Source organism: Macrotis lagotis, chromosome X (assembly GCF_037893015.1).
Source record: "Macrotis lagotis isolate mMagLag1 chromosome X, bilby.v1.9.chrom.fasta, whole genome shotgun sequence".
Lineage (NCBI taxonomy): Eukaryota > Metazoa > Chordata > Mammalia > Peramelemorphia > Peramelidae > Macrotis > Macrotis lagotis.
This window is the reverse complement of record NC_133666.1, coordinates 323027941-323054597: the sequence shown is the minus strand read 5'-3', so window position 1 is coordinate 323054597 and position 26657 is coordinate 323027941. Positions and strand designations below refer to the sequence as shown.

Sequence of the window (26657 nt, the reverse complement as noted above, 5' to 3'; positions counted from 1 at the left end):
AATCAAGACATGCTAAAAGGAGGAAATGATACAATTCTTCTTCCCTGATTGTTTTTTTTTACCCACAGCACTCACATGTCTCCCCCCCCACACACACACACTCTCACTTCTTAGTAAAAATAAACCACTGAAAATTCACTTTAAAATGAGACCTTTCAGGGTGGCTAGGTGGCTCATTGGATTTAGCACCAACCCTGGATTCAGGAGTACCTGAGTTCAAATTCGGCTTCACACACTTCATAATTACTTAGCTGCCTTGGGCAAGCCACTTAACCCCATTGCCTTGCAAAAACTAAAAAAAAAAAATTAAAATTAAATGAAATGAGGCATTTTCTGCCTTAAAAATATCCTATTAGAGGAAAATTTTCTTTTTCAGGGAGCAGCGACTAACAAAGAGAGCTTTGATCTATGCCATCACATGGATTATGAATAAAATTTTAGGTCAATAAATTTCCATGGTCTTTCCAATGTTAGTAGTAAAACTGAATTAATTATTATTTCCTGAGCAAGCATTGGGAAGGTGAAAATATGTATTGAGGAAGAAAAGGAACTCTACATGCTAAATGACAAGGAATATGACAAAATACACAAGTTGTCTAGATCTTGTCATCCCAATCCTGACTATAATTTGGGATGAATCATGGGGTTAGTTGGATTTCAGAGATTAGAGATACTCCCTAGAAAACTATGGTTCCAGTAAATTCTCATGAAAGAGGTAGGGATAGCATTGGAATTTTAAATAGAAATAGAAATATTGTGGAGAGAAGGGAGAGAGAATCTTATGGGTCCAATAAATTGTTCCAGTTGATATAAGTAGAACTCTTTGTTCCTAATTAGAAATAAAGCCAAAAATGTAGGTTGGGGGTTCCATTGTGGAAGATCTTTAATACTAAATTAATGAGTGTGAGCTTCAGTCTATGAGGAATGGGGATCGCCTGTAATATTTCAAGCTGGTGAGTGTTCAGATGCTAATAATTCAGGAATTATAGGCTTACATTGATTTTTAGGATGTATGATTATTTCTTGTGCAGAATTTCTTTTCCTTTGGTTTGAATGATATTTAATTTTGACCTGAATATTTTTCCTGAAGAGTAGCAAGTATACAATGCCAAGTACAAAAACCAAATTTATATTGCTTTTAGGTTCAAGCATTAGTAAAAGGTACTCCAAAAAACAATCTATATATGCAAGTGCATATATACATTTACCCATATAAATGTGATATACATACATGTATATTAAGCGTGAACAAATGTGTTTATATGTATATAAATGCAAGGTCTTCATCACTTAGCACTATAAAGTCCCTGCCTAGTAGGCAGTAGGATTCCCCAATTGGGACTGCTTATTTCTCAAGTGTTTAGGACAACCAGGTGGTGCAGTGAAAAGAGCACTGGGTCTGGAATCAGAAAGACCTAAGTTTGGTTCTACTTTAGACACTTACTATGTGACCCTGGGCAAATCACTTCACCCTGGTTTCCTCATCTGCAAAATGAGTTGAAGGAGAAAATGGGCAAAGCACTCCATCCAGCATTACATATTTTTCTCCATAGATGCTATTCTCTTTACTGCCTCAATTCCCTGGCAGGAAAGAAAGAAAACAAAGTAGCTCCTCTAAAGGAACTTAGAGTCCTGTAAGTAAGGAAAGAGGAGACTTTCAAGAAACTCTTCATTGATCTTCCTTCCTCTTATGAAGACCAAAGTCTTTCCCTCATCTAATTCATCTTTTGTATTGGTGGGGGAAAAAAGGAAAGGAATAATCACTTATTATGAAATATAATTTATTCTATGCATTAGAGGTACAAAGATAAAAACTAAAGAGTCCTAACCCTGAAGCCACTTATTTTTTTTTTTTTGGTTTTTGCAAGGCAAATGGGGTTAAGTGGCTTGCCCAAGGCCACACAGCTAGGTAATTATTAAGTGTCTGAGACCAGATTTGAACCCACGTACTCCTGACTCCAGGGCCGGTGCTTTATCCACTGCGACACCTAGCCGCCCCTAGCCACTTATTTTCTAATCAGATCTTAGACATGGCGGAGGAATGGACCTTCCAGACCACTTAGACTAAATCCCCTTACATAAATCAAGGAAATATTAAGTTTAAACAAAGCAATACAAAGATATTTCTGGGATGGGGAGATAAAATGTTAATAACACAGAGCTCCAAAAAAATGTGACTGGACAACTAGGGAAACTTGGAGGCATGATTGAAGAAAATGTATTGTCTTTACTTTCAGGACTAGCCATGCAAACATATGGAGGAAGCAGAAGGAAATAGCATTTTTGGTGAACAAGTTTCATTTTTTTTGTCATTAGGTTGCAAAATTGAGGGAAGTGACACACACACACACACACACATACATATATATGTATATATGTTTATATATACATATATATATATATATATATAATTCCTATTTTCTATTCCCAATGGTCATCAAAATGCTTGACCTATAGTATATTATATTGTTTTAATTGAGGTAATAGGTTTAAGTGATTTTCCCAAGACCACAGAGGCAGTAAGTATCAAGTATCTGAGGACAACCATAGTTTACTTTATTAATAAATGTTTATAGATTGACTGTAAGTTCCTTTAGGGTAGCTACTTTGTTTTACTTCTTTCATATTATTTGATCTTTAGTAAATTGTTGAGAATAAAATCTTTGCTCTATAAATGCTTCTTGAATTTAATTTATTTTTGAATTTGAAATCATTTATTATTGTTGCTCAAATGATCCAGGTGTATTCAACTCTTTGTGATCACTTTTGGGATTTCTTGGCAAAGATGCTGGAGTGGTTTGCCATTTTCTCCTTCAACTCATTTTGCAGATGAGGAAACCAGGGTGAAGTGATTTGCTCAGGGTCACATAGTAAGTGTTTAAAGTAGAACCAAACTTAGGTCTTTCTGATTCCAGACCCAGTGATCTTTTCACTGCACCACCTGGTTTCCCTAAACACTTGAGAAATAAGCAGGCCCAATTGGGGAATGCTACTGCCTACTAGGCAGGGACTTTATAGTGCTAAGTGATGAAGACCTTGCGCTCATTTATAGAATGCCTATAATAACCTGAAGGGTCTGAATGGTGAAATGAACAGCTCACTGACCTATAATCAAGAGAATCTGGGGGTCAACCCCAACTCTGCTATTTATAGAACTCTGTAAGCTTGAACAAATCATTTAATGTCACTGGGACTTAGTTTCCTGATCTTAAAAATAATCACTTATATTTAAAAAAATTCTGTAAGCTTACAAAGTTTTCTTTCTAAGTCATTAACATTTTATTTTAGTTTATGTATATATATAAATTTATTTTATTTTTCCAACTTCAGGCAAAGACAGTTTTCATCATTCATATTTTGTAAAATTTGGGGTTCAACATTCTTTTCCCTTCTTCCTTTCCCTCCCCCTTCCCCTCAACAACAAGTAATCTGATAAAGATTATACATGTATATCTATGTTAAATGTATTTCCATATTAGTCAGGTTGGAAAGACAAAACCTAACAAAAGGTGGGGGGGAATATAAGAAGGGGAAAACCATGAAGCATAAGACAAATTTTAAAAATGGAAAATAGTATATTTTGGTCTGCATCAGACTCCACAGTTCCTTCCCCAGATGTGGATGGCATTTTCCATCACACGTCCTTTAGAACTGTCTTTAATCAGTGGACTGCTGAGAAGAGCTAAGCTCACCATAGTTGATCATCACATAATGCCACTGTTAATGTGGAAAATGTGCTCCTGGTTTTGTTCACTTTACTCAGAGTCAATTTTTGCAAGTCTTTCCAGGTCTTTCTGAAGTCTGCCTGTCCATGATTTCTGACAGAACAATAGTACTTCATCACATTCATATACCACTTTTTGTTCAGTCATTCTCCAATTGATGAACTTTCCCCCAATTTTCAATTTTCTGTCACTACAAAAAAGCTGCTATAAATATTTTTATGCATGTGAGTCTTTTCCCCCCTTTTTATGATCTCTTTGAGATATTTAACTAGTAATGGCATTGCTCTATTATCCTTTGGGTATAGTTCCAAATTGCTCTCCAAAATGGTTAGATCAGTTCACAACTTCACAAACAGTTGCAAAGTACTTCTTAACAAAATCTGAGAGCATTTTGAGTGGAAAAAAATCCAAGTTATAGGTAAAATTGTATAAAATGCTGTAAATCACTCAAAATTAGAAATATTCAAATTAAAAGTACTGTGAACTTTCACCTCATACTCTCATATTGTTAAAGTTGTTTTTTTTTTAAAGGGAAAGTGGCAAATACTGGATAGGCTATTGGCAATTTACTGTAACTACATTTTAAAAATAAGATTTTAATTTAAGGCTGATAGTAGAAGTAGAAGTAGAAGTTAGTTGTTCTTTGATCTTGAAGACCATGACCTCAAGGAAGTAATCTCATAACATGAATGTAATTAGGATTAAAGTGTGTGGGGCTGTTGTGCAAAGGCATCAGCCTCCCTATTTCTTCCAGATCCATATGATTCCAGTGACCAGATATAAAAGAACAGGAAGACTGGTATTGACTTGGTTGGATACAGTGAGAGACTTGGGTATGTCTTTCCCAGATAACTGAGGCACCTCAGCACGGCTATATGATCGGGCTTGGGGGGATTTTGACTTAGTGACATTCAATCAAACTTCCTGAAAAGTTAAAAAAAAAGATGAAAACAAACAATCTAACAAACATAAACAACATCAATAAACTCAACCAGCAAGTAAACAGCTGTTGACTCTTTTTCCTCCTTCCTTCCTTCCAGGGATTGACCCTGCCAAGATGAGTGCAGGTGGCCAGAGGGGATCTCTTCCAAACCATCCTTGTCCTTCTTCCTGTGTACAGTGTCCCTATCACTTCATGGCTTAGGGGCCTCCAGTCCTTGTGGGACTTGGGGAACCTAAGGCAATTGCATTTCCCCATAGAGTTACTAAAACGACAGTTGCTGAAAGGTTAGAGCAAAATCTATTAGAAAAGAAAAGTTGAGGGAAATCAGGTGAGCTCATAGAAGAAAATAAGGAAAGATTGGTTCCCTTTTGGGATTAGGTCTAATTAAGGTGAGCAAGCAGCTGTGCCTGTTTGGAATAACAATTGTGCTAGCATGTCACTTTTTTCTGCTTAGTTGAAATTTATATAGTTTGGGAATGGTGGATATAAGAAAATTAGAGCTCATTTAGAATCTGTTGAAAGGACAGTGCGCCTTCATTATTAGTTTTGCATCTGAATTTTCCTGGGGCAGTCCTCTCTCTGTTATAGGTAATGGATTTTTCCCCAGATGTAATTGGATGAGTTTAATTTTTTCTTTCATTACCTGTCGAGGAGGCCTATGCCCCTACTTCCCTTTGTGTTTTATTAGGACTGTAACCCCTATTTAAATAAAGGCTTTGATTGTGTCTCTATATGTTCAATCAGCACTTTCTGATTGAATAGTTCTGGTCGCACAATGCTCTCGCCTAGCATTTTTTACTAATTACATTTCTACCCTGGCAGTGTATGGGAGAACCAAAGATCGTGTTTGTTTGCTACCTTTGACTGTGCCCACAGCTTGGTGTGTCTATAGGCAGAATGGCTAAGAGGAAATGAAATTGCCTCAGACCTTCCTTCTTGCCTGACAGCCTAGAAGTGTAGCTGAGGTGCTCTTAACACTGAGGACAGGGGTGCAATGTGGCTATTGCCAAGGTTCTTGGCAATCCTGCTCCCACTGTCTTCAAATGAAAATTAGGAATGGAATTAGTTGTGAAGACAATTCAGTTCAATATAGGTTATAAGTAGTATCGGCACAACTGTCTTGGGGGTTGTAGATAAGACAGCTTCAGCTATTTTACAAGGAGATTTTATGTTTATTACAAGATCACTGTGGTGCTTCAGAGATAAGAGGATGCCACTGTTAATAATAGGATGATTTTGTCATTTCTCTGCTCTGTTCTACTTCAAAAAGTTGTCCTTGACTAGGAATTGATACCTGAGTTTTTGTTGTTGTTCAATCATTTCCAGCTGTGTCCAATTCTTCCTGACCCTATTTGGATTTTTCTTGTCAAAGATATTGGAATGGTGTGACATTTTCTTCTCTAAATCATTTTTCAGATGAGGAAACTGAGGTAAGGACAATGAAGTGACCTACCCAGAGTCACACAACTAGCAAGTGTCTGAGGCTACATTTGAACTCAGATTTTTCTGCATCCTGGTCTGACTGTATCCACTGGATTACCTAACTTCCCTGTTCTGATATTTTTACTAAAGAGTGATTTGGTTTTAGAAAACATTTAAATTCTCAGATTTTTATTTTGTTCATTTCTCAAAGGAAAATTGCACATTCATGACAGAACCCCTATAGTCAGTGCAAAGAATGAAGAAAATACTTATTTTTTATTTTAAAATTTGTTTTCAATTAACAAGTACCAATATTCTCTTTTTTGCAGAATACTTTAAAAAGAAAAACAATTTTAAAAAGTCATAACAAATATGTCTAGTAGGGGAAAAACAAATAATATAGTCTACCTTAAAAAATTTCTCTTATTTTGCATTTTGTAACCATCATCTCTCAGTATGGCAGTAAATAACATACATTATCAGCAGTCTTCTGTAAAGACAATAGGTCATTGTGCTTAGTAGAGTTATTTTCAAAGTATTGTTTTCATTTGAATTTTTCTCCTGAATTTGCTGACTACTCTGAATTCATTCATAGAAGTCTTCTCAGGTTTCTCTGAACCCTTCCCTTTGAGAAGCAAATAAGTTGTGAAAAAGAGGATAATGAGTTTGATGAGTAAGTGATCATGGTGACTAGGCAATAATATAATATAGTGAAAAGGATTTGGATTTGGAGATTTCTAAGTTCTATGTTTGCCTCCAATATCTGTTAGCTCTGTAATCTTTAGCAAGTTAAACTGCTTGAACCTCAGTTTCCACATTTGTAAAACTGGGGAAGTAGCAATTGTATTTTTTATTATACAGGGTTGTGGAAACCAAAAACAGAAAACATAAGTTTATACAGTTTCTATGGATCTATTCTAATATAACATTAAAGATTTAAAGTTGAAAGGGACTGAGATGATCAAGCTGCTATGTCTGTTTGAAACAAGAGTTGCAGTAGCATGTGCCTTTTTTTCTGCTTAGTTAAAATGTATATTGTCATATGTAATAATAGTGGCCATTCCCAGAAGCCATCTATCCTAATCCCCTCAGTGTATTGATGAGGATTTTTTTTTGTATGCCCTTCTTTTTCAAAAAGGACCATGAGATTCAAGTGAATTGGATTTAAGTGAGAGAGGGTTGTGCAGTCACTAGTCTCACATTCTTCTTGCTTTCCTCCCCCCACCCCCCACAGAAGGTAGTCTGTTAGCCTTTACATTGTTTCCCTGGTATACATAGATCTAAGTTGAATGTGATGAGAGAGAAATCATATCATTAAGGAAGAAAAATAAAGTATAAGAGATAGTAAAAGTACATAATAAGATAACTTTTTTTTTGCTAAATTGAAGGTAATAGTCTTTGACTTTTGTTCAAACTCCACAATTCTTTCTCTAGATACAGATGGTATTCTCCATCGCAGACAGCCCCAAATTGTCCCTGATTGTTGCACTGGTGGAATGAGCAAGTCCATCAAGGATGATCATCACCTCCATGTTGCCGTTAGGGTGTACAATGTTTATCTGGTTCTTCTCATCTCCCTCAGCATCAATTCAAGCAAATCCCTCCAAGCTTCCCTGAGTTCCCGTCCCTCCTGGTTTCTAATAGAACAATATTGTTCCATGACATAAATATACCACAGTTTATTAAGCCATTCCCCAATTGAAGGACATTCACTTAATTTCCAATTCTTTGCCACCACAAACAGGGCTGCTATAAATATTTTTGTGCAAGTGATGTTTTTACCCTTTTTCATAATCTCTTTGGGGTAATGGTATTGCTGGATCAAAGGGTATGCACATAATTTGTTGCCCTTTGGGCATAATTCCAAATTGCTCTCTAGAAAGGTTGGATGAGTTCACAGATCTACCAACAATGCATTAATGTCCAGATTTCCCACATCCTTGCCAAATAACTTGACCTTTTTAAACTAAGGTCTTTGTCTGTTTGATTGAGGCAACATTTATTCAGTGACAAAGGTTAGGTAGGAAAGAAATGAGATTGATGAGCATATAGAGGTCCTGGGATCAGACCAAAACAAATGGAAAGTATCAGAAGTGGTATTTGAGGCAGATCTTCTGACTTCAGGTATAGAGTTAGTACATTTAGGTCCTTGGTTAGTGGCACTGTACTCTCTTCATTGTACTGTACCTACCTCCCTAAACTCTTCCCCCAGAGTTTCACTTTGCTGCAGAGCTGACCCTGTGGTCTGGGACTCTATCTCATTTATTACCAAGCTTAAAGTCTTAAAATACAAATTGTTGATGGTTTCATGCCCAAGACAGAATACCAGACAAATCCAAATAAACACAAAGGGATTCATGCTCAAGTTAGAAACTTAATTAGTTCCTCACTTAAAAGGAAGTATTTAAAAGGAGCACAACATACATCCAAAATTGTACAACCAGGTGGTGCAGTGGACAGAGTACTAGCTCTGGTGTTAGGGGTTAGAGTTCAAATGTGACCTAAGACACTTGACAGTTATTGATGCTATGACATTGGGCAAGTCACTTAATCCTGACTGCCTTGCATCTAGGATCATGTCCAGCTGTCCTGATTTATATTTGACCACTTGACCTAGATGACTCTGGAGGAAAAGTGAGGCTGGTGACTAAGCACAACACCCCCCTCACTGAAATCTAATTCATATGCTTGACATGGCATTACCTCCCTGATGTCATGGTCTTCTTCAAGAATGAAGAACAAACAACAACAACAAATTTCAGTGAAAAGTAATTGCAGCCAAAGAAAGTTTTGATCTGAAATAAATATTTTCCCCTTATTTAGCAAATTGATGTTTCCCTGTGATTTTGTCTTGCATATTTCTTTTGGTCATAGCTGCCATGGATTCTATTCTTCACAAATTTATTTTATATTTTCTGTTTCTCTGCTTAATCCAAGTTTACAAATGGATAAGGGGACTTGTCTATAGTCAGAGTATAGAATCAGAGAAGGAAGGGTGGAAGTGAAACCTAGATCAATCCCTACAACTGTAGACCTGAGATTCTTTCCCTTGTATTGAATTCAGAATGTTCTTAGATTCTGATGCAGAGAGGAATGTGTGTTTGTGTTTGTATGTGTTTGTGTTTGTGTATGAGTTTATGTGTGTGTGTGTGTTTATTTGTGTTTTGAGGGGTGGAGGAAAGGGAAGAGACTGTCGGTGCTTATAGGTTATGAAAAATACAAGAAAATAGGGATTGTTGTTCAGTCATTTTTAATCTTTGTGACCCCATTTGACTTTTCTTGCCAAAAATACTTCAGTATCTATCTTCTCTAGCTCATTTTACAGATGAAGAAACTAAGGCAAAAAGGGTTAAGAGACTTACCCAGGGATGACACAACTAGTAAGTATCTGAGGCCAGATTTGAATCAAGAAGACATAGTCTGTCTTCAATCTTGCATGTGTCAATCAGCTGCTTACTCTGGCACTAAGAGCTCTTAGAGGTAAGGGCATTAGAAAGAACCTGACTATCCCATTGTTCCACAGCTCAAGGTGTTTTAGAAAGTTGGGCTTAAATCTGTTTTCTTTTAACATTAACCCACTGATCCTACCTATTTCTACTCTCTGGAACCACGTAGGACAAACCTCTTCCCTAAAAAAAAAAAAAAAAACCTTCAAGCAGTTGAAGACAATTAGAAAGCTGCCCCTTGGTCTTCAGGCTAAACATACCTGATTTTTCTTTCTCCTGTAGCCTGGTTTTCAGTTCCCCATTGTCATATCCTTCCTTTGGGAACTCTGTAGTATGCTAGAAGCATTTCAGAGAGAGAAGTCCTTTACAGACATAGGAGAGAGAGAGGTGAGCCAATATTTTTTAAAAGACAATCTCTTTTACTTTTTATCTAGAGCAATAGCTTTAGAAAATCTAGTTGGTATTTCAGCTCTGATACATTTTCATCCATCTTATTATTACAAAATGACTTAGCAGTGGGTGGTTATGGGAGATCACTAGGAGAACAAGCTTTAGACATTACCATCCTATTGTGCATACAAACATCTTATATCTCTCCATACATATTTATATAACTAAGAGACTTGGGTGATTTTTTTTATCGTAACATGAATAATTTTAACACTACAGGCATTTGACTATGAATCCAAACTAGTTTCAGTAAAAAAGTAATTGCAGCCAAAGAAAGTTTCTAACTAAAATTAGTATTCATTTTTTCTTATTTGACAACTACTGCTTAATGCTTTCCCTGTGATTTTGTCTTGCATATATCTATGGTCATATCTACCATGGATTCCATTGCTCACAATTTAATTTCATATTAACTATTTCGATGCTTCCTCCAATTGTAAAAATATAGCTCTTGCTCCCAAGTAACTGTAGAGACTGCACTTGTGAAACTCCTAGTTTCATGAAGATTCTCCCAACTTATAAATTTTGCCTTTGTGCAAAATCTTGTATCTCTCAGCCCCTGAGAAATTAAGGTTTTGGGGAAAATGTGGTTTCTGATGCAGTGAGGTCTATACTCTCACATGAAATCTATTTTGAATTGTGCTCCTCTTTGATTTGGAGGGAATTTTTCCTTCAAGTTCAATGATTGCTGTCATCACCCCAAAGCATCATTCTCTTATGAAGCATCTGATATCTGATGACATTTCAAACACATTCTTTTATCTCTTTGGGTTCCCTAGGTTTTTCCTTCCTTCCTTCCTTCCTTCCTTCCTTCCTTCCTTCCTTCCTTCCTTCCTTCCTTCCTTCCTTCCTTCCTTCCTTCCATCTTTTCCTCCTTCCTTCCATTCTTTCTTTCCTTCCTCCCTTCCCTCCTTCCTTTCCTCTTTCCTTCCTCCTTCCTTTCTTCTTTCCATCTTTCCCCCTTCCTTCTTTCCTTCCTTCCCTCCCTCACTCTTTACTTCCTCCTCTCTTACTTCTTCCTTCCCCCTCTTCCTTCCTCCCTTCCCTCCTTCTTCCTTCCTCCCTTCCCTCCTTCTTCCTCACTTTCTCTCTCCCCCCCTCTCTCTCTTTTCCTTCCTTCCTGTTTCCTTCCTTCTTCCTTTCCTTCCTTATCTTTGTATGTCAAATACATACACAGATGGCATATTGTAAATGTTTAATAGATGCCTAGTCATTTATTTAGTGGAGGTGACTGCTGATATCCCTTTGCTTATTTTGCAATTTGCTAATATCAAGTGCTAACTTAAGTCTAAATAACGTGGCAGAAAGCACTCTTCTCACCCCACCCTCACACACTGATTTTTTAGAAATATATTATATATTTGGTAGAACTGATTAAACTTAGGACTTACATAATCAGTGCCTAACCCCACACAACCATTTATACCAAAAGGAGGTATCATTTATGGAAGATCAGTCAATATACAGTGAACTACAGGAAAACCTCTTTCCTACTTACTCCTATGTCAATCATTTCAATCCATCACACAGCCCACCTGTTTCAAACACACAAAACTGAACTTCCTCAATAGAGTTTCCAAGAAACTTTACAGGTTGATATCTTAAACAAAGAGACTTAGTACACTGGAAATACTAGACTGCCCCAGTGGCATATGAATGAATTTATGTGTCTGGACCATTTTGGTTTTGGCTAGTTACCCAAGAACCCAAACCCCTACAGATATGAGTGGGAAAACATTGTGAATTACTCAACCTAAACACAACCTGCTTCCCCTCTTTCAAATTGTTCTGGGTATAGTTAGGCTGGAATTCATAATCCAGTGAATCTATGGATTTTGAGTAAAGTCACAGTCTGCACTTTTGTATCTTTTAGCATCATCCAAGTCTATTAAGTGCCTTCATACGGGATATGCATTTGTGAAATTAATCTATTCTCTAGATCTATTCATGATCAAGTCAGAGATGGAAATGTTATGGAATTTTTATGGAAAAGAAATGAAAAAAGAAATTAATCTGATTTCTTCTGTCAGGATCTCAGAGTCATCTGTATTTAAAGATGGAGAAAGGGAAAATCAAAGGAGAGAGAGAAAAAATAGACAGACAGACAAGAGAAAGAGAGACAAACAGAAATAAAGAGAAAATATAGATAAAAATGGAGAAAAATAAAGAGACAAGGAGACATGCAAAGATACTGAGAGAGAGAGACAGAAACAGAAATGACTTTCATAACAACAGAAACATATAACAAAGGCAGACAGGCAGATAGAGTTCAGTGGAGAGAGATACAGAAATAGAGAGGAGAAACAAGACAGAGGCAGAGATAGTCAAAAGTAGAAGCAGCCAGACATGGATGGAGAGAACTAGTATAGAAACAGAGAGATAGATACAAAGAGATTCACAGGGAGGGAAAAGTAAAAGAAACAGGAAGAGATGGTGTAAAAAGCAGAAATGGGTAGAGAAAATTATATGATCATCATGTAGATATCAGTGATATCTATGTTATCATATTACTTCAAGCTGAAGTTGATAAGAGATGTGGTATCTAGCACACAGTATCTCTCACTGACCTACTGATGTATCACATAATTCTTTCCAATGAATAGTAAAAGCAAGTGAAACTGGGATCACCAGAACCATAGTTTAATTCAGGCCCTGTCTCTAAATAAATACTTGGGTCTACAAATACAGTTTATGGTGAACAACAAGGCATCAATGTCAATGTGAGGCCATCATGTCATAGAGCCTACAGCACACATGTATTTCTACATCTGGATATACATATGCAAGAAGTTGGCTGACACATTAAAAAATTCCAAACCAACAACAATCAACAGCTTCAACACACTATGATATAGAACAGGGGCAGGGAACTTAAAAATTAGCCTGCTATATTTGGTTAAATATTTAATTAAACTCTAAAAAATTCCTAGATTTATTGAATTTTGAAACCCTTCCTTGTGGTTGCTGTAACAACTCCAGACCAAATGACAGCCCATGGTCCTGATAAAGAAGAAGGAGATGTGAGCAAGATATATAAGGTGTGATGAGTCCTTCTTGAAGGAACAAAGGACCCTGTTATCATCCACATCAACTAAAAAACAATCAGCACCAGCTGGTTTGGATTTTTTAAGGTGATTTAATTTTAGTATCAATCAATTAGTCAACCATTAAACATTTATAAATACCTATCATGTGTCATGAACTTCACTAGATAATATGCATGCTAATTAATGTTGAAAAAAAGAAACTGTCTCTGACTTCAATGTGCTTATGGTTTCCTGGGCTTAGAGGAAATGTTCAACACATTCAATAATGAGCATATAGAGGATATATTTTTAAAATATCTAAAATTAATTCAGTGGTGAATGGGAACGGGTGAAGTTAACACCTTCAGCAATTAGGAAAGGCTTCTTGAAGGAGTTGGCACTTGAACTGATAGAAAGAAGAGTATTTTAGCAATTGGGGACAATGGATGTAAATCCCATGGAGGCAGGAGAGGGAATGTCGTGGAGCAGGAAAACAGGAAAACAGAAAAACAGGGAAAAAGCCAATTTACTTGCATTTAAGATGAGTGAAGCAGGAATAATATGTAATCACATTAAAAGTATATGATAGGTCAACCAAAACCATGTCTTAATGACAAATAGAGGAGTCTGTATTTAACTTATTAATGATATTTACCATTGCATGGGAAAATTCTAAATCTTGAGCAAAAGATTGGCATGGTCAAAATCAATTTGGAATGGGAATACCATTTATCAGATATGTTTGGAATTGAACAGAGAGCAAGACAGTGCATTAGGAAAATAAATTAGAGCATTTTTATACTTTTCAAAATAAATGATCAGGGTCTGAAGTAAGGTGGTTGTGTTATAAGGACAAAGAAGACTAATAGGAGATATATTGTGGAGGCATAATGAGGATGCTTTAGCAACTGTTTTTGTTTTTGTTCTTGGTTTATTTTCTTATTCTTATTATACTTCATCAACTTTTAGTTGTTCTCTTCCTTCAAAATGGTTTCTAGATCATTCTAAGTTCATTTTGTCTTCTTTAGATATTTTTTCCCCAAAGGTTCAATGGCCTCCTTTTTTGAGAGAATTCCTTGTTGTTACCGTCACTCTCCTGTATACCCTCAACCAAAAACTGAGAAAAAAAACTCTTGTAAAAAAAAAAACATAGGTAAGCAAATAATAATAATAATGATGATGATGATGATGATAATAATAATAATAAAGACAGTAGCCACATCCAAATTTCTTTCTATTTGATCTTAGTCAATCCCCTCTGTCAGAGGGACAGTATGTTTCAACATAGGATTGTTGGATATGTGGTAGGTGTTTTCAGTGATGAGGGATCAAAAATTCAAGTTATTTATCTTGTGGTGGTACAACCATTTTATAAATTGTCCTAGAGATTCTACTAACATTATCCATCATCAGTTCATACTTTCCAACATTCTGGGAAGTTGTCTTTTGGATGTTCTATTATATTCACCATCATCATTTTTCAGTCATTCCCCAATTGATTGAATCTACTTCATTTCCAGTGCTTTGTTTCTTTCTTTTATTGTTCTTATTTCAATTAATTTTAGTTGACTGGAAGATTCTCTAGGAATGCTATCAAAGCATATGAAAAAGAGTGATAATTTTGTTTACTCTGACAATGTTTATTCCCTGATTTCTTTTTCTTGCTTTTATTACTGTAGCTTGAATTTCTATAGTTTTGTAAAGTAATATGCATGGCAATGAACACCTTTATTTTATCACTGATCTTTTTACAAAAGTCTCCAGTTTATCTTCATTATGTAATACAGATATTTTTGGTTATAGATAGAAACTATTTGCTGATAGAGAAAAAGTTCATTAATTATTTTGTTTTCTAGCTTTAAAAAACAGATATAGATGTATTTAATTAAAATCTTTTTTCTGAATCTATTGATGTTTTTAAGAAGTCTAATTTTTAATATGAATGAATTTGTTTATAGTTTTCCTTGTATTAAAGCAACTTTCTATTCTTAGAATAATTTTTGCCCAATTTACTTAATCATTTCATACAGCATTTTTCATGGGTTGCTATAATATACAGATGTACACACATGAGGTAATATATTTCATTTACTTTCTCTCTCCTTTTCCCTTATTTTTTTCTTCCCTTTTCCTTCCTTTTTCTCCTTTTCTCTAAACCAAAATAAAAATGAGGCTCTTTTAGAGGACACATTTCTTCTCTTCTTTTTAGACTAAAAATATTTAATTATCATATAGTCAATTCCAATTGCCCAAATTTATTTCTCTTTCTATATTTCTTGTTTCATATTTGCAATTCAAAGTATTTTTCAGTTCTTAACTCTTCATTATTTTGATTGTTTTGCATTTCATTAAATGGTCATTGCACTTCCCTCATCCCATAAAATTATATTCAGTTTTATCAGTTAAATTATCCTAGTTTGCAAGTTTTTTTCCCCTCTTATGAGATGTCATATTCCAATTCTCCCCTTTTTATAGTAGTAGTTACTAGGTTTTATGTCATTGCTACTGTGGTTTCTTGGAATTTCAATTATTTCTGTATCCTAGCAATGCTTCTTTTTTCACCTAGAGATTCTAGGTTTGAGGAATGACATTCTTAATAGTATTCATGTTGGGATTTCTTTCAGGAAGTATCTGTGGATTCTCTCTATATTTATTTTTGCCTCTCGCTCTAATAAGATTAGGTAGTATACATGTGGTTTCTTGATAAGTGGCATCTAGGCTTTTTATGGTTCAAGGTTGTGGCAATATAGCAATTCTTAGATAAATTTTCCTTGACATATTTTCAGGATAGTTATTTCTAAAAGGTGTTAACCTACCATGCCACCTAACAAATAGAAGAAAAATAATAAAAGATTTTCCCATTTCTCCCTCCACTTCCCTTCTTCTTCCCTCTTCGAATTTTGTTCTAGTGTTAAAGTCTCATTTTTTCCCTTCTATCTTGTCCCATCAATTGTCAAGGAATCTGATATTTATGTAACACTTTATACTTCCTGTATTAAGTTTTTATTCTATTTCCATTTCTTTTCTCTAGCATTCTCATTTCCTTTTACACTATTTCCTCTAGAGCTATCATTCAGTTTCTATGAATTAAGAAACACATTTCAGTTGTTAGAGGCATTTCAGTATAGCTTTTAGAAATGAATTTCTTAAAAAGTTTATTTATAAGTGGTGTAGATGTTTTTCTTTTTTCTTTTGGGATTGACTTGATCATTGCCATCTCAGTCAGAGACCTTTGATTTTCTGAGTTCAGATTTTAGTTTAGAATTACATAATAGCAGATTCCAGCTTTCTTCTTGATATTCTCAGACCAATGGCATTCTCTGGGTTGCCCCATGTCTGTATATGGGAAGCTTTCCCTGTGATGGGTTCCTTGAAAAGGTTGTTCTGGAAGTACCTCCTCTGAATTGCTTGATGATGTTTAATTGTCACTTTGTGTGAACCTAAGATGGCACATTGAACTCATTGTGCTAACTTTCTCCTTAGTTTTTACAAGTAATTTTGTTTAGTGTGGTTATCACTATGTTCTGCCTATCCTCTATCTTCATCAGGCTATGAAAATTTTGGACTTTGAAAAAAATTTTTTAGTCAACATTTGGAGAAAAAATTCTGTTCCATTCAATTGTCCAAGAAGTTCCTTGCTTGGGTAATTTTTTCTATTTTCTCTTTTAATCTATTTTCTAATTTCTATTCTGTCCTATAGACTTTTAATTTAATTTCTAATTTAATTTGTATCTAGAAAATATTGGTTTAATTCTCTAAATTTGCAATGTATATAGAAGATCTCCTGCATAGCTTCTTTGGTACTGGACCAAGGAATGAGCTAATCCCATCTCCTACTGTAGCTTCCAATATTCTGAAACCAGGGCAGCTAGGTGGCACAGTGAATAGAGAACTGGTCCTGGAGTCAGGCAGACCTGAGTTCAAGTTTGGCTTCAGATACTTAATAGTCACCTAGCTGTAAACTTGGGCAAGTTGCTTAAGCCCACTGCCTTGCAAAAGCCAAAAAAAAAAAAAACCCAAAAACCAATATGCTGAAAACTATGTGGGTAAGCTCCATTTTCTAATTCTATTCTGGTAGTTCAAGACTGGAATTGGGTTTCAGGGCCCCAATTACTTGGAACTTGCTCTTGCTTCACTTCACCTCTGGTCAAGGCTAATTAGTTTTAGGTCCATTTGTTAGAAGTCATTTTGAGTTCCTCAGTTCAATTCCCCATGATCTCTACCTTTCAGACTATTTTTTTAAACTTTATTTATTTTCATCCATATGTGCATGTATATTTCTAAGGTACAAAATTTTCTTTCATCCTCCATTTGCACACCCCTCTCATGAGCAACAAACAGTCAGATTAATTATATAACTTTTTTTGATAAACATTTTTACAGATTGGTTATTTTTCAGTATGAAGTATTAGGATTAAAGCTAAAAGATATTTGAGATAATTTTTAGAAAGTGTTCATCAGATTCTGAAGGGTTGTTTTTTAATGTATGTGTGAGTGTTTTGTTTTGTTTTGTTTTGCTTTTTTTTCCTCTGGATGGGGATAACATTGTCTATAACCAGCCTAATGCAGTTGTCCTAGCTCTCTGAACTGCGGAGAGGTGCTGCTTCCAACAAGGGTTTTCATCTTGCAATGTTGTTGGTTATGTGTACCTTGTTCTCTTGGTTCTACTTCCTTTGCTCAATATCAGATCCTGTAACTCATTCCATGATTCTCTGGAGTCCATCAATTTATGGCTTCTTATAGAACAATATTATTCCACAGTATTCATGAATCATAATTTGTTTAGCCATTCCCCAATTGATGGTCATTCCCTCAATTTCCAATTCTTTGCCACTACAAAAAAGAGCTCCTATGAATATTTTGGAACATGTAGGACTTTTCTCTCTTTTTATAATTTCTTCTGTATATAGACCTAGAATTGGAATTGCTGGGTCAAAGGTTATGAACATTTTTATTGCTATTTGGGCAGAGTTCCTTTTTGCTCACCAGAGAGGATGGATTGGTCACAACTACACCAATAATACACCAGTGTCCCAATTTTTCCACAAACTTTCAGACTATTTACTGAAGTTTGGCAGTCTTCCCTGGTACGATCCCACCCACACTCATATACATGATTATTTGGGTTTATTCTAGCTTTTCTAGTTTCTCTCTGTATTTTTGACAGTTTGGTGCTATGTGGAGAAGCTTGCTTCTGTTTTCAATTCTGTTTAACAATGAATCTTCTAGAGCTCTTTTGGGGAGGCTTATGTGTGAATGCAGAGCTTCTCTATGACCTTTCACCTCACTCATGTGTTTTTAAATTATTATGTGTGTGATTCAATAATTGGTTGCTTACCAGCTCAGAACAACTTCAATTCCTATTCAACTTTTAACAGTTAGATAGAAAACATCCTACTCAGTCTATATGACTTCGATATAAGAGATCTTTGAGACAGCTCCTTAACTGTACCAAACAGGTGTGAATCTGCTAAAGACAAGATATATTCAAAAGGAAGATTCCAGGATGCCAGTTGTAATATGGTTAACAACATTATTTCTGTCTGGAAGTTCTTTAAATCTAACTTAAATCTCGTATGCTTTTGCAGGGTGTTAGTGATGCCTTCCTTTCAGGGCCTCTCATTTTCTTCCCAATAGCTTTGGAGAATTTGCACAAGGACAATGACAGTATAACTTTTAACTGCATTGTCTTCAACAAATGGTAAGCAATTAGCATAATTTGTGTAAAGTAGCAAGAGATCCAAAGTACTATATATCTCTTGAAAATCACTCTCATTATCACAGAAGACTTACAGCCTCTAAGCAAATATCAATTAGGGACACTTGGGAAGAATCTGTGACTTCTCTTGCTCAATATTTGTGACTTTCGGTAACACAAAAGAAAATTCCTCCTTCAAACATAGCTTATCATGAAGGAGGACAAGGAATTCCCTCTATTTGACCACATTTTCCTTAAATATGAAATAGGTCTAATAATACCTCTACTATCTATCTACATCAGAATTTGGAGGAAGGCATTTTGGCAAGAGTTTCAGACTTAACAAAGAAAATATTTAGTTTTAGGGCATATTGCATGATGCTTAGAAACTTCTGTGTTTTTATTTATTATATGACACATAGCTAATGATTTTTCAACAATTTCCATCTCTCTCTGAGATAGCTACATAGTGCTTTGGATAGATGACCTGAATCCAATCCTGGTCTCACTCAATTATTAGATGTGTGACTCTGAGTAAACCATTTATCATTTCTGTACCTGTTTACTCATCTTTTAAATGGGAATAATAATAGCACCTACTTTTCATGAGATTATATGTAAAATGCTTTGTTAGTTATAATCATCATTACTATTGTTATTATTTATTCTATGGCCCCAAGACCAGAATCCTTAATATCTTAAAATTTTAATGGGCTTTACATTTCAGTTCTTCCATTATTCAAACAGCTCTGTGTCCTTGGAAAAGTCATCTGCTCTTCAGTCAAGGGTTATTTGTATCAGAACTAATGTATGCATTTGATTTTATAATGAATTAAACTCAAATCATTTAGATTCTGACTGCCTCAGTTACCTTAACTATAAAATGTGGTTACTGATAACACTTATCTGACAAAGTTGTGATTATTGAATAATAATTGTAAAGTGCTCAGTACATTACGTGGGCACATATTACAAAGCAGGTAATATGTATGTATGTATGTATGTATATGTAAATATATATACATTTATATGCATATAAATATATGCTAGAATGGTAGAAAATGAGACTGACTTAAGTTGTGAGGGAATTAAAATACCAAATAGAATTATTTATATTTGAATCTAGAGATAATAGTGAGCCATTAGAGTTTATAGAATAAGGAAATAACAGTAATATCTGTGTTTTAGGAAAATCAATTTTGCAGCTAAAAAATTGTAATGCTTCTTATAGCTCAAATATTCTAAAGTTACTTGATTCCTATGACTATGTTATATTGCATATACTTAGAAAGAGTTTTTTTCTTTCATTACTCTTTTACTGTTTGTCTGCATTTAGCAGAATTCGAAGGTTATTTTTTGAAGGAAGAACAATGACCAGGAGGCATATTTGGTTAGCTGGAATTTAATACAGAAAATTTTGCTTTAAAAATAATAAAGTCTGGGAAAAATGAGAGTTTAAGTCTAAGATTGATTTATTCCATTTTTTAAATCGTGATTTCTGGTGGAATTCATTTTAAGTCCAAAGAGACACAAATCTCCACTTAGATCAATTTCATAAATGGATGTGAAAAGGCTGGTGTGAGTGAATAGAGCCCTTGAAACATTAGCAGTAGCCCCTGGAGCAGGTCTGTCTCTGCACAATATTATAAAGTATGGCAATGTCTGCTCAGCACAGGCTCTACAGCCAGTGACATTGGTTGAAGGTTGCACCCTCTCACGGTCACCTGTCTAGGTGAAGTAAAGCCATAGCCAGTCAGTCAGACTGAGTTAGCATATATGAAGGCCACAGATGTAGAAGAGTCCTGAGTCCATGTGTCTGAGATAGTTTCCAAGAAATCTATAGAATATCCTTGGGTAAAAGTTCAGCTAGGTTTCTCAATGGTTAGAGCTCTGGACTTGGAGTCAAGAAACTGGAGTTCAAATCTGGACTTCAACTCTAGATGTGGGATCATGGGTAAGTCACACTTGACAAGTTATATGTTTGCCTCAATTTCCTCATCTGAGAAATGAACTGGAGAAGGAAACAGAGAACCACTTCAGTATCTTTGCCAAGGAAACATACAAAATGAGAATTGGCATGATTGAAAACAGCTCAAACACAACAATAACAAAACCTTGCTTTTGAAAAAAATCTGGAATAGTCAAAATAAAAGCATCAACAATTACAATTGACATTTGTTATTGTACATAAAAGTTTGAAAATGATTTTATACTCATTGTCCCATTTTATACTCCCAGTCTTATGCAGGTGCCATTATTATTCCATTTGATTGATGATGACAGTTACTTGGAGAAAAGAGATTTGCCATGTCCATACAGTTAGAAAGAATCAGAAGTAGGATTATAATTCCTATGTTGCATCCTTCCTGATTCCAAGACTATCATGGTGGAATCTTCAGATGTTGATGATGATGATGTTTGTTCTCATTATCTTTTTTTAAAAAAAATTATTTAAGGTAATGGGGTTAAGTTACTTGCCCAAAATCACACAGCTAGGCAATTATTGTCTGAGACCAAATTTGAACTCAGATCTCCTGATTCCAGGGTCAGTGCTCTATCCACTGTACCACCTAGTTACCCCTGTCCTTCATTATCAATGAAGATCACAACATAATGGAGGTGATGCCATGGGAAGCACATGAATTGGATTTGAATGAGGGGATGCTGGTCCAATGGCCAGATATGAATTAGGATGACTAGCAATGGCCCTGGATGCGAGACAATCAGGATTAAATGACTTGCTCAAGGTCACACAGCTAGTAAGTATCAAGTATCTGAGAATGGATTCTGTCTTCCTTACTCAAAGGCCAATGCTCTATCCACTGTACCATCGAACTGCCCTATAAGCTTCAGATTGGGGAGATCTATAATAGTGATTTAGCACATTTTCTGGGGTAACTTTTCTATTTTCCTATATTTGTAAGCTCTTAGGTTTCTAGGGATAAACCTTGAGGAGATGAATTTCTAGTATCATTGCTGTTGAACCCTTCCTTATTGTTCTTCCATTAAAAGCTGGCTAGTTGTATTTGTTAACTATTCCAAAAGCATTTATGAAAATGAATTCACATTATCACTAAGCATTTATTAAGTGTCTATTATGTGCCAGATTCTTTGAATAATAAGAATCTTAGTAGATAACATTCCTACAAAATTCTGGGCCACACTCTCCCACAAATACAATAGGACATGTGAGAAAATGGTCATTAAATTAAAATATAAAGGTAGTAAATAGGGTACACACACACACACATAAATTTAAAGGTAGAAATTTTGTATATATATATATATATATGTATATATACATATATATGTGTGTGTGTGTGTGTGTGTGTGTGTGTGTGTGTGTGTGTGTGTGTATTTGAGAGGGACTACCTACTGATCTAAGGTCAAGAAAGTCTTTTTTTCCCTTTTGCAAGGATCACTTATGCAGATTGCCAAGATCTTTTTGTTGTTCTATTAACATTACTTCTCTCCATCATAAGGGGTACTATTATCAATCTCAGGTGATCATATTTCTAAATCTATATTAAGTGCTTTTCCTTAGTCATTCCAGTAGCTACTGCTATTGCTGCCATATCTTCATTTGCCTAGGGAACTTCCAATGGAATCTTTCTCTATTCCAAACTCACCAATTTACCTGGATGTTTCCATCCACTTCAGATCAGGAAATAATAAACTTAGAGAGACAGAGGTAGTTTATGTAACTACTCAAAGTGATACAAAGGGGGAGACAGAGCTACCAAACCTTTCCAACCTGACTCTTGACTATTTATAAGTAGTTCTTGTCAGGACTTGAAATTATACAAATCATAGGATTTTGATCTGTAAGATCTTTGAGCTATCCTGTTCAATTCTTTCATCTTACAGATGAAGACCCTAGGTTGTTAGAGGAAAAGCAATTCACTCAATCACATAGAGTCAAAATTTGAACTCATATATTCTGAGTTCTGGCCTCTCCCATCACATTTTTTTAGGTTTTTGCAAGGCAAACGGGGTTAAATGGCTTGCCCAAGGCCACACTGCTAGGTAATTATTAAATGTCTGAGACCAGATTTGAACCCAGGTACTCCTGACTCCAGGGCCAGTGGTTTATCAACTATGCCACCTAGTCACCCGTCCCATCACATTTTTATTTTCAGATGCTAGCATACCAAGCACCATATTCAAGTACCAAGACATCATCACAGTTGATTTCTTATTCCAACCTTTTCAATTTTACAAAGGAGAAAACAGACACAAATCAGTCAAATGACTTGCCTAAGTAATACAACTGTTGTTCTTATTTATTCTTCATGTTCTAAAAGGATTAATATGACATCATGATTTTGGGGTCAATGTAGAGTGTGCCTGTACAACTAAAGCTGAACAGAATATAAGCTCAGAAGACTCTACCATGGGTTGGGGAAAAATAGCTTATTTGGGAGGGAGATGTCTCTAAATATGTGCATCTTGTGCTTCTTTTGAGCTTCTGTAATTCTACTTTGCTCTTGGAACACAGAACCTTCTTTGAGGCATGCACATGCCTTCAATCCTGTGCCAATGTCTTCTAGGTCTCACACTCAATTCCAAAGTTCTTTAATAGATTTTGAGTGTCCTTTGACTACCATGGGAGCATCTACCTTATGTGAGTTCTCCATAAAATTGTTTCTTAGACAAAATTACATTTGGTTGGTAGCCAGTCCATCAAAGTTACACTCTCTGCAGTAGAGTTAGAATACTGGCAGTTAAGTTTGAGAAAGGATCTTGGTGTCTAGTTGTGTAGCAAACTAGAATTAACATTCATGTCCCCTGATTCCAAAAATTAATGCTCCACATCAAAATCCAATGCGCCTTCTATGTTTCACATCTACTAAGGCACAATATGTCTGGTTTTAATTCACTTTTAATAGCTTTTATCTGGTTCCTTTATAGTTTTGATCCTTTTATAGATTCTCCTCTTTATACACAGTTCAAAGTATAATCACAGTATGCATTCCATTCCAATCTCCTAACATTTATATTCCAATCTCCTAACTTCCTAGTTTATTCCTTGTTTATTCTTCATTCTTCAGTCATGACTACTTTCACCAATATCAAACCAGTGATGTGCCAGTAAATTTTTGACAATAAACAATAAAAAGAAAATAAATTTAATTTTATTATACATTTATAAATACATATACACACATATGCATATATGTTAATCTGCATTATTAACATTTTCAATATTAATCTCTTAAGTCTAGAAATCAACAGGGTAACAACTCATACCCTAATTTGTAGCCTTTGCTGATTTTCAAGGTGTAAATGATCTAACTGAAAATATAATAATTAGCCTTGTCAAGGAAGTAGGAGTTGACTTCAGCATATGTCTGCATATTATTTTGTATTTTTAGCATTTGTCACCTTCTCTGATATCTTTAAACTCATTCATGATAATCAAGGACTCTCTATTATAGAGCTCCTACATGTCTAACTATCCTGCTTATACAGGTATCAATATTCTGGAACTTCCAGTTTTCAGCCAAAGCTAATAATCATTGGGAACTAATCTGAGAACAAAGTTAAAAGGGGTGTGAATGTCTTAATAGCTTACTCCTTCTAGATAATATTTGCATTTTTACAAAGGCCATTAATTAAAAGGAAGGACTAGAGGTTTGATTATGGGTATTAGCAAACTAGTGGGTATATTGACTTTAAATATTTTGATATCCTGTGGATGAAGGAATCAGAAAGATCTGGGTTCAAATCCCACCCTTGACATTTACTAACTTAAGACTCTTGTCATTTGACTTCTCATAAAACTTGAGTTACAAATACCTTCTTTTCTGAAAATAGAGTTAATAAAAACACTTTCAAATTGTATTATGAGGGAGGATCAAATTCTATCTATCTATATATCTATCCATCCATCTATCTATATGCCTATATAGGTGTATCTTTTTAGATATACTTGTATATATGTACATATATATATATATATATATATATATATATATATATATACAGATTGATATTTAGTGCTTTATGAGCATTAAAGCATTTCATATTCATACTAAATTTTATTTTCATATCAGATTAAGGCAAATGCAGATTCTCTATCATAAAGAATTTGTAATCTTTTTTTTGGAGACAGAAATAAGGACATTAATAAGTTAGGAAGCAAGTGTCTTTAAAGGATATCAAATTATAAAATTAAGTTTCCAATATAAGGGTGGGTATTTGGAGAAGACTATGAACCCAGAAGCTAGGTGACATGGTACAGAAAGGAAGGGAGGAAATCCTTGGGGACTGGTAGAGAGCAGCCACTAGGGTCCATTTAGCATATTGGATAGAGTGAATCTCCAAAGGGGAAACATTGCTGAAGGATCAGGCTTGGGGGGTGGGATCTGAGAGGTGGCATTGAGTTGCAAGTAATATGGAACAGTGTGTATATGTTTCTGTGGCCTGCATTTGGGTGGTGTGGTGTGAGGGATATAAAATAAAGTATATTCACTAGTGTAGAACATCACCAGAAGACAACAAAATGTCTTCTGTAAAACACTTTCTTTGGATGGTTGTATGGAAATGAAATACTCAAGCAAGTTTCCTATTGTTTGCATTACAAGATACTGGACATTTGAAAGATGGATTCTTGATATAAAGTTTTAGGGTGGTATAGATAAAACATTGGTAATATGTTTTTATTCCCCTCTTCCTATACACCTCACCATGTTTTCCCTCTTCACAATGAAAAGAAAAAGAAATTTATATATCATTAGTAATGATTGCTGCCTACATTATTCTAAAAATCCAATCAAGATCTATAGACAAACTGGGTAAATCAGGAGAAAAAAAGCTTCTTCCCCATCTACCCCATTCCTAGTCCTCACTTGGCTTAAGAGATCTAGTTAATTATCTTAACTCACTACTTTGTTCATTGGTGCCCCAATAAATAAATGATTTATAAACAGGAACCTGAAATTTAAACTATGTCCAAAGGCCATCTCATCATTTTCTTCTGGAGTTGTACTAGAGAATTACTGAGAGGTAATATTAATTTTTCAATGAAGTCTCCCATATCTCATTAGTAATATCTTAACACATTAACATATTAGCAGTATCCCATTGCACTGTATTAATATTCATATCATATCAGAATTTATTGTTGCTTATACAGTGTTAAAGTCATATCACATTAGTGACTTTCATATCAGATTAGTGAAAGTGGGTCCTAATAAGACTTTCATATTCAATTACTAAGGTAACAGTTTTGTCTTTCCAAGTCATTTCTAACTCTGGCCCAGAGTGTAAATTGATGAATGTGGTAATAAAGCAATCCTTCTGGCTGAAGATGGATGGTGCCTGGGACAGATGGGGCTGCAACAATATGGCCAGAGCTAAGGGCCTTCCTGAACACATTTAGGAGAAGCAATATTCTCAGTCCAGAGAGGAGCTATCTACATGACCAAAGCACAAATTAGGGGAAATGAGGAGGCAGAAACACTATTTACTTAGTGCTAGAAGCTTCTCATCTGAGCCCAAGTTAGAAAATGACCTAAATGGAAAGTGAGAGTAAAAGGGAATAATGATTTATATTATTAACTAACTGCCAAGCCTAAGATATTACAGACTCATTTTATGTTTGGTACAACCAGAACTTTTGATTTACAAATTTTATCTTCTTAGCTTATACAATTTAGAAGAGACAGTCTAATAGAGAAGACATAGAGCTGGTCTTAGAAATTAAGGAGACTTGTGTTCAAGTTCTTCTCTGGGCAATATTAATTGTGTGATCCTGGGTAATTCATTTAATCTCTCTGTGTCCTGAGAAAATCTCTTAATACTACAGGTTGTATAACTTATACTGATTTGTTGAATAAACATGTATTAAGTACCTGTTAAATTCCAAGCTTTTCACTTGGTACTCCTAAAACTACTGAAATTATAGGAATGATTCAAATTAAAATAAATATGATTCTATCAATA

General features: G+C 35.1%; 1 long non-coding RNA gene across 1 annotated transcript in view; it reads left to right on the top strand.

Annotated features, from left to right (window-relative positions):
* The window catches only part of LOC141500698 (uncharacterized), a 100394-nt gene that overhangs the window by 276 nt on the left and 73461 nt on the right, over positions 1 to 26657 (top strand). The window lies entirely within an intron of this gene.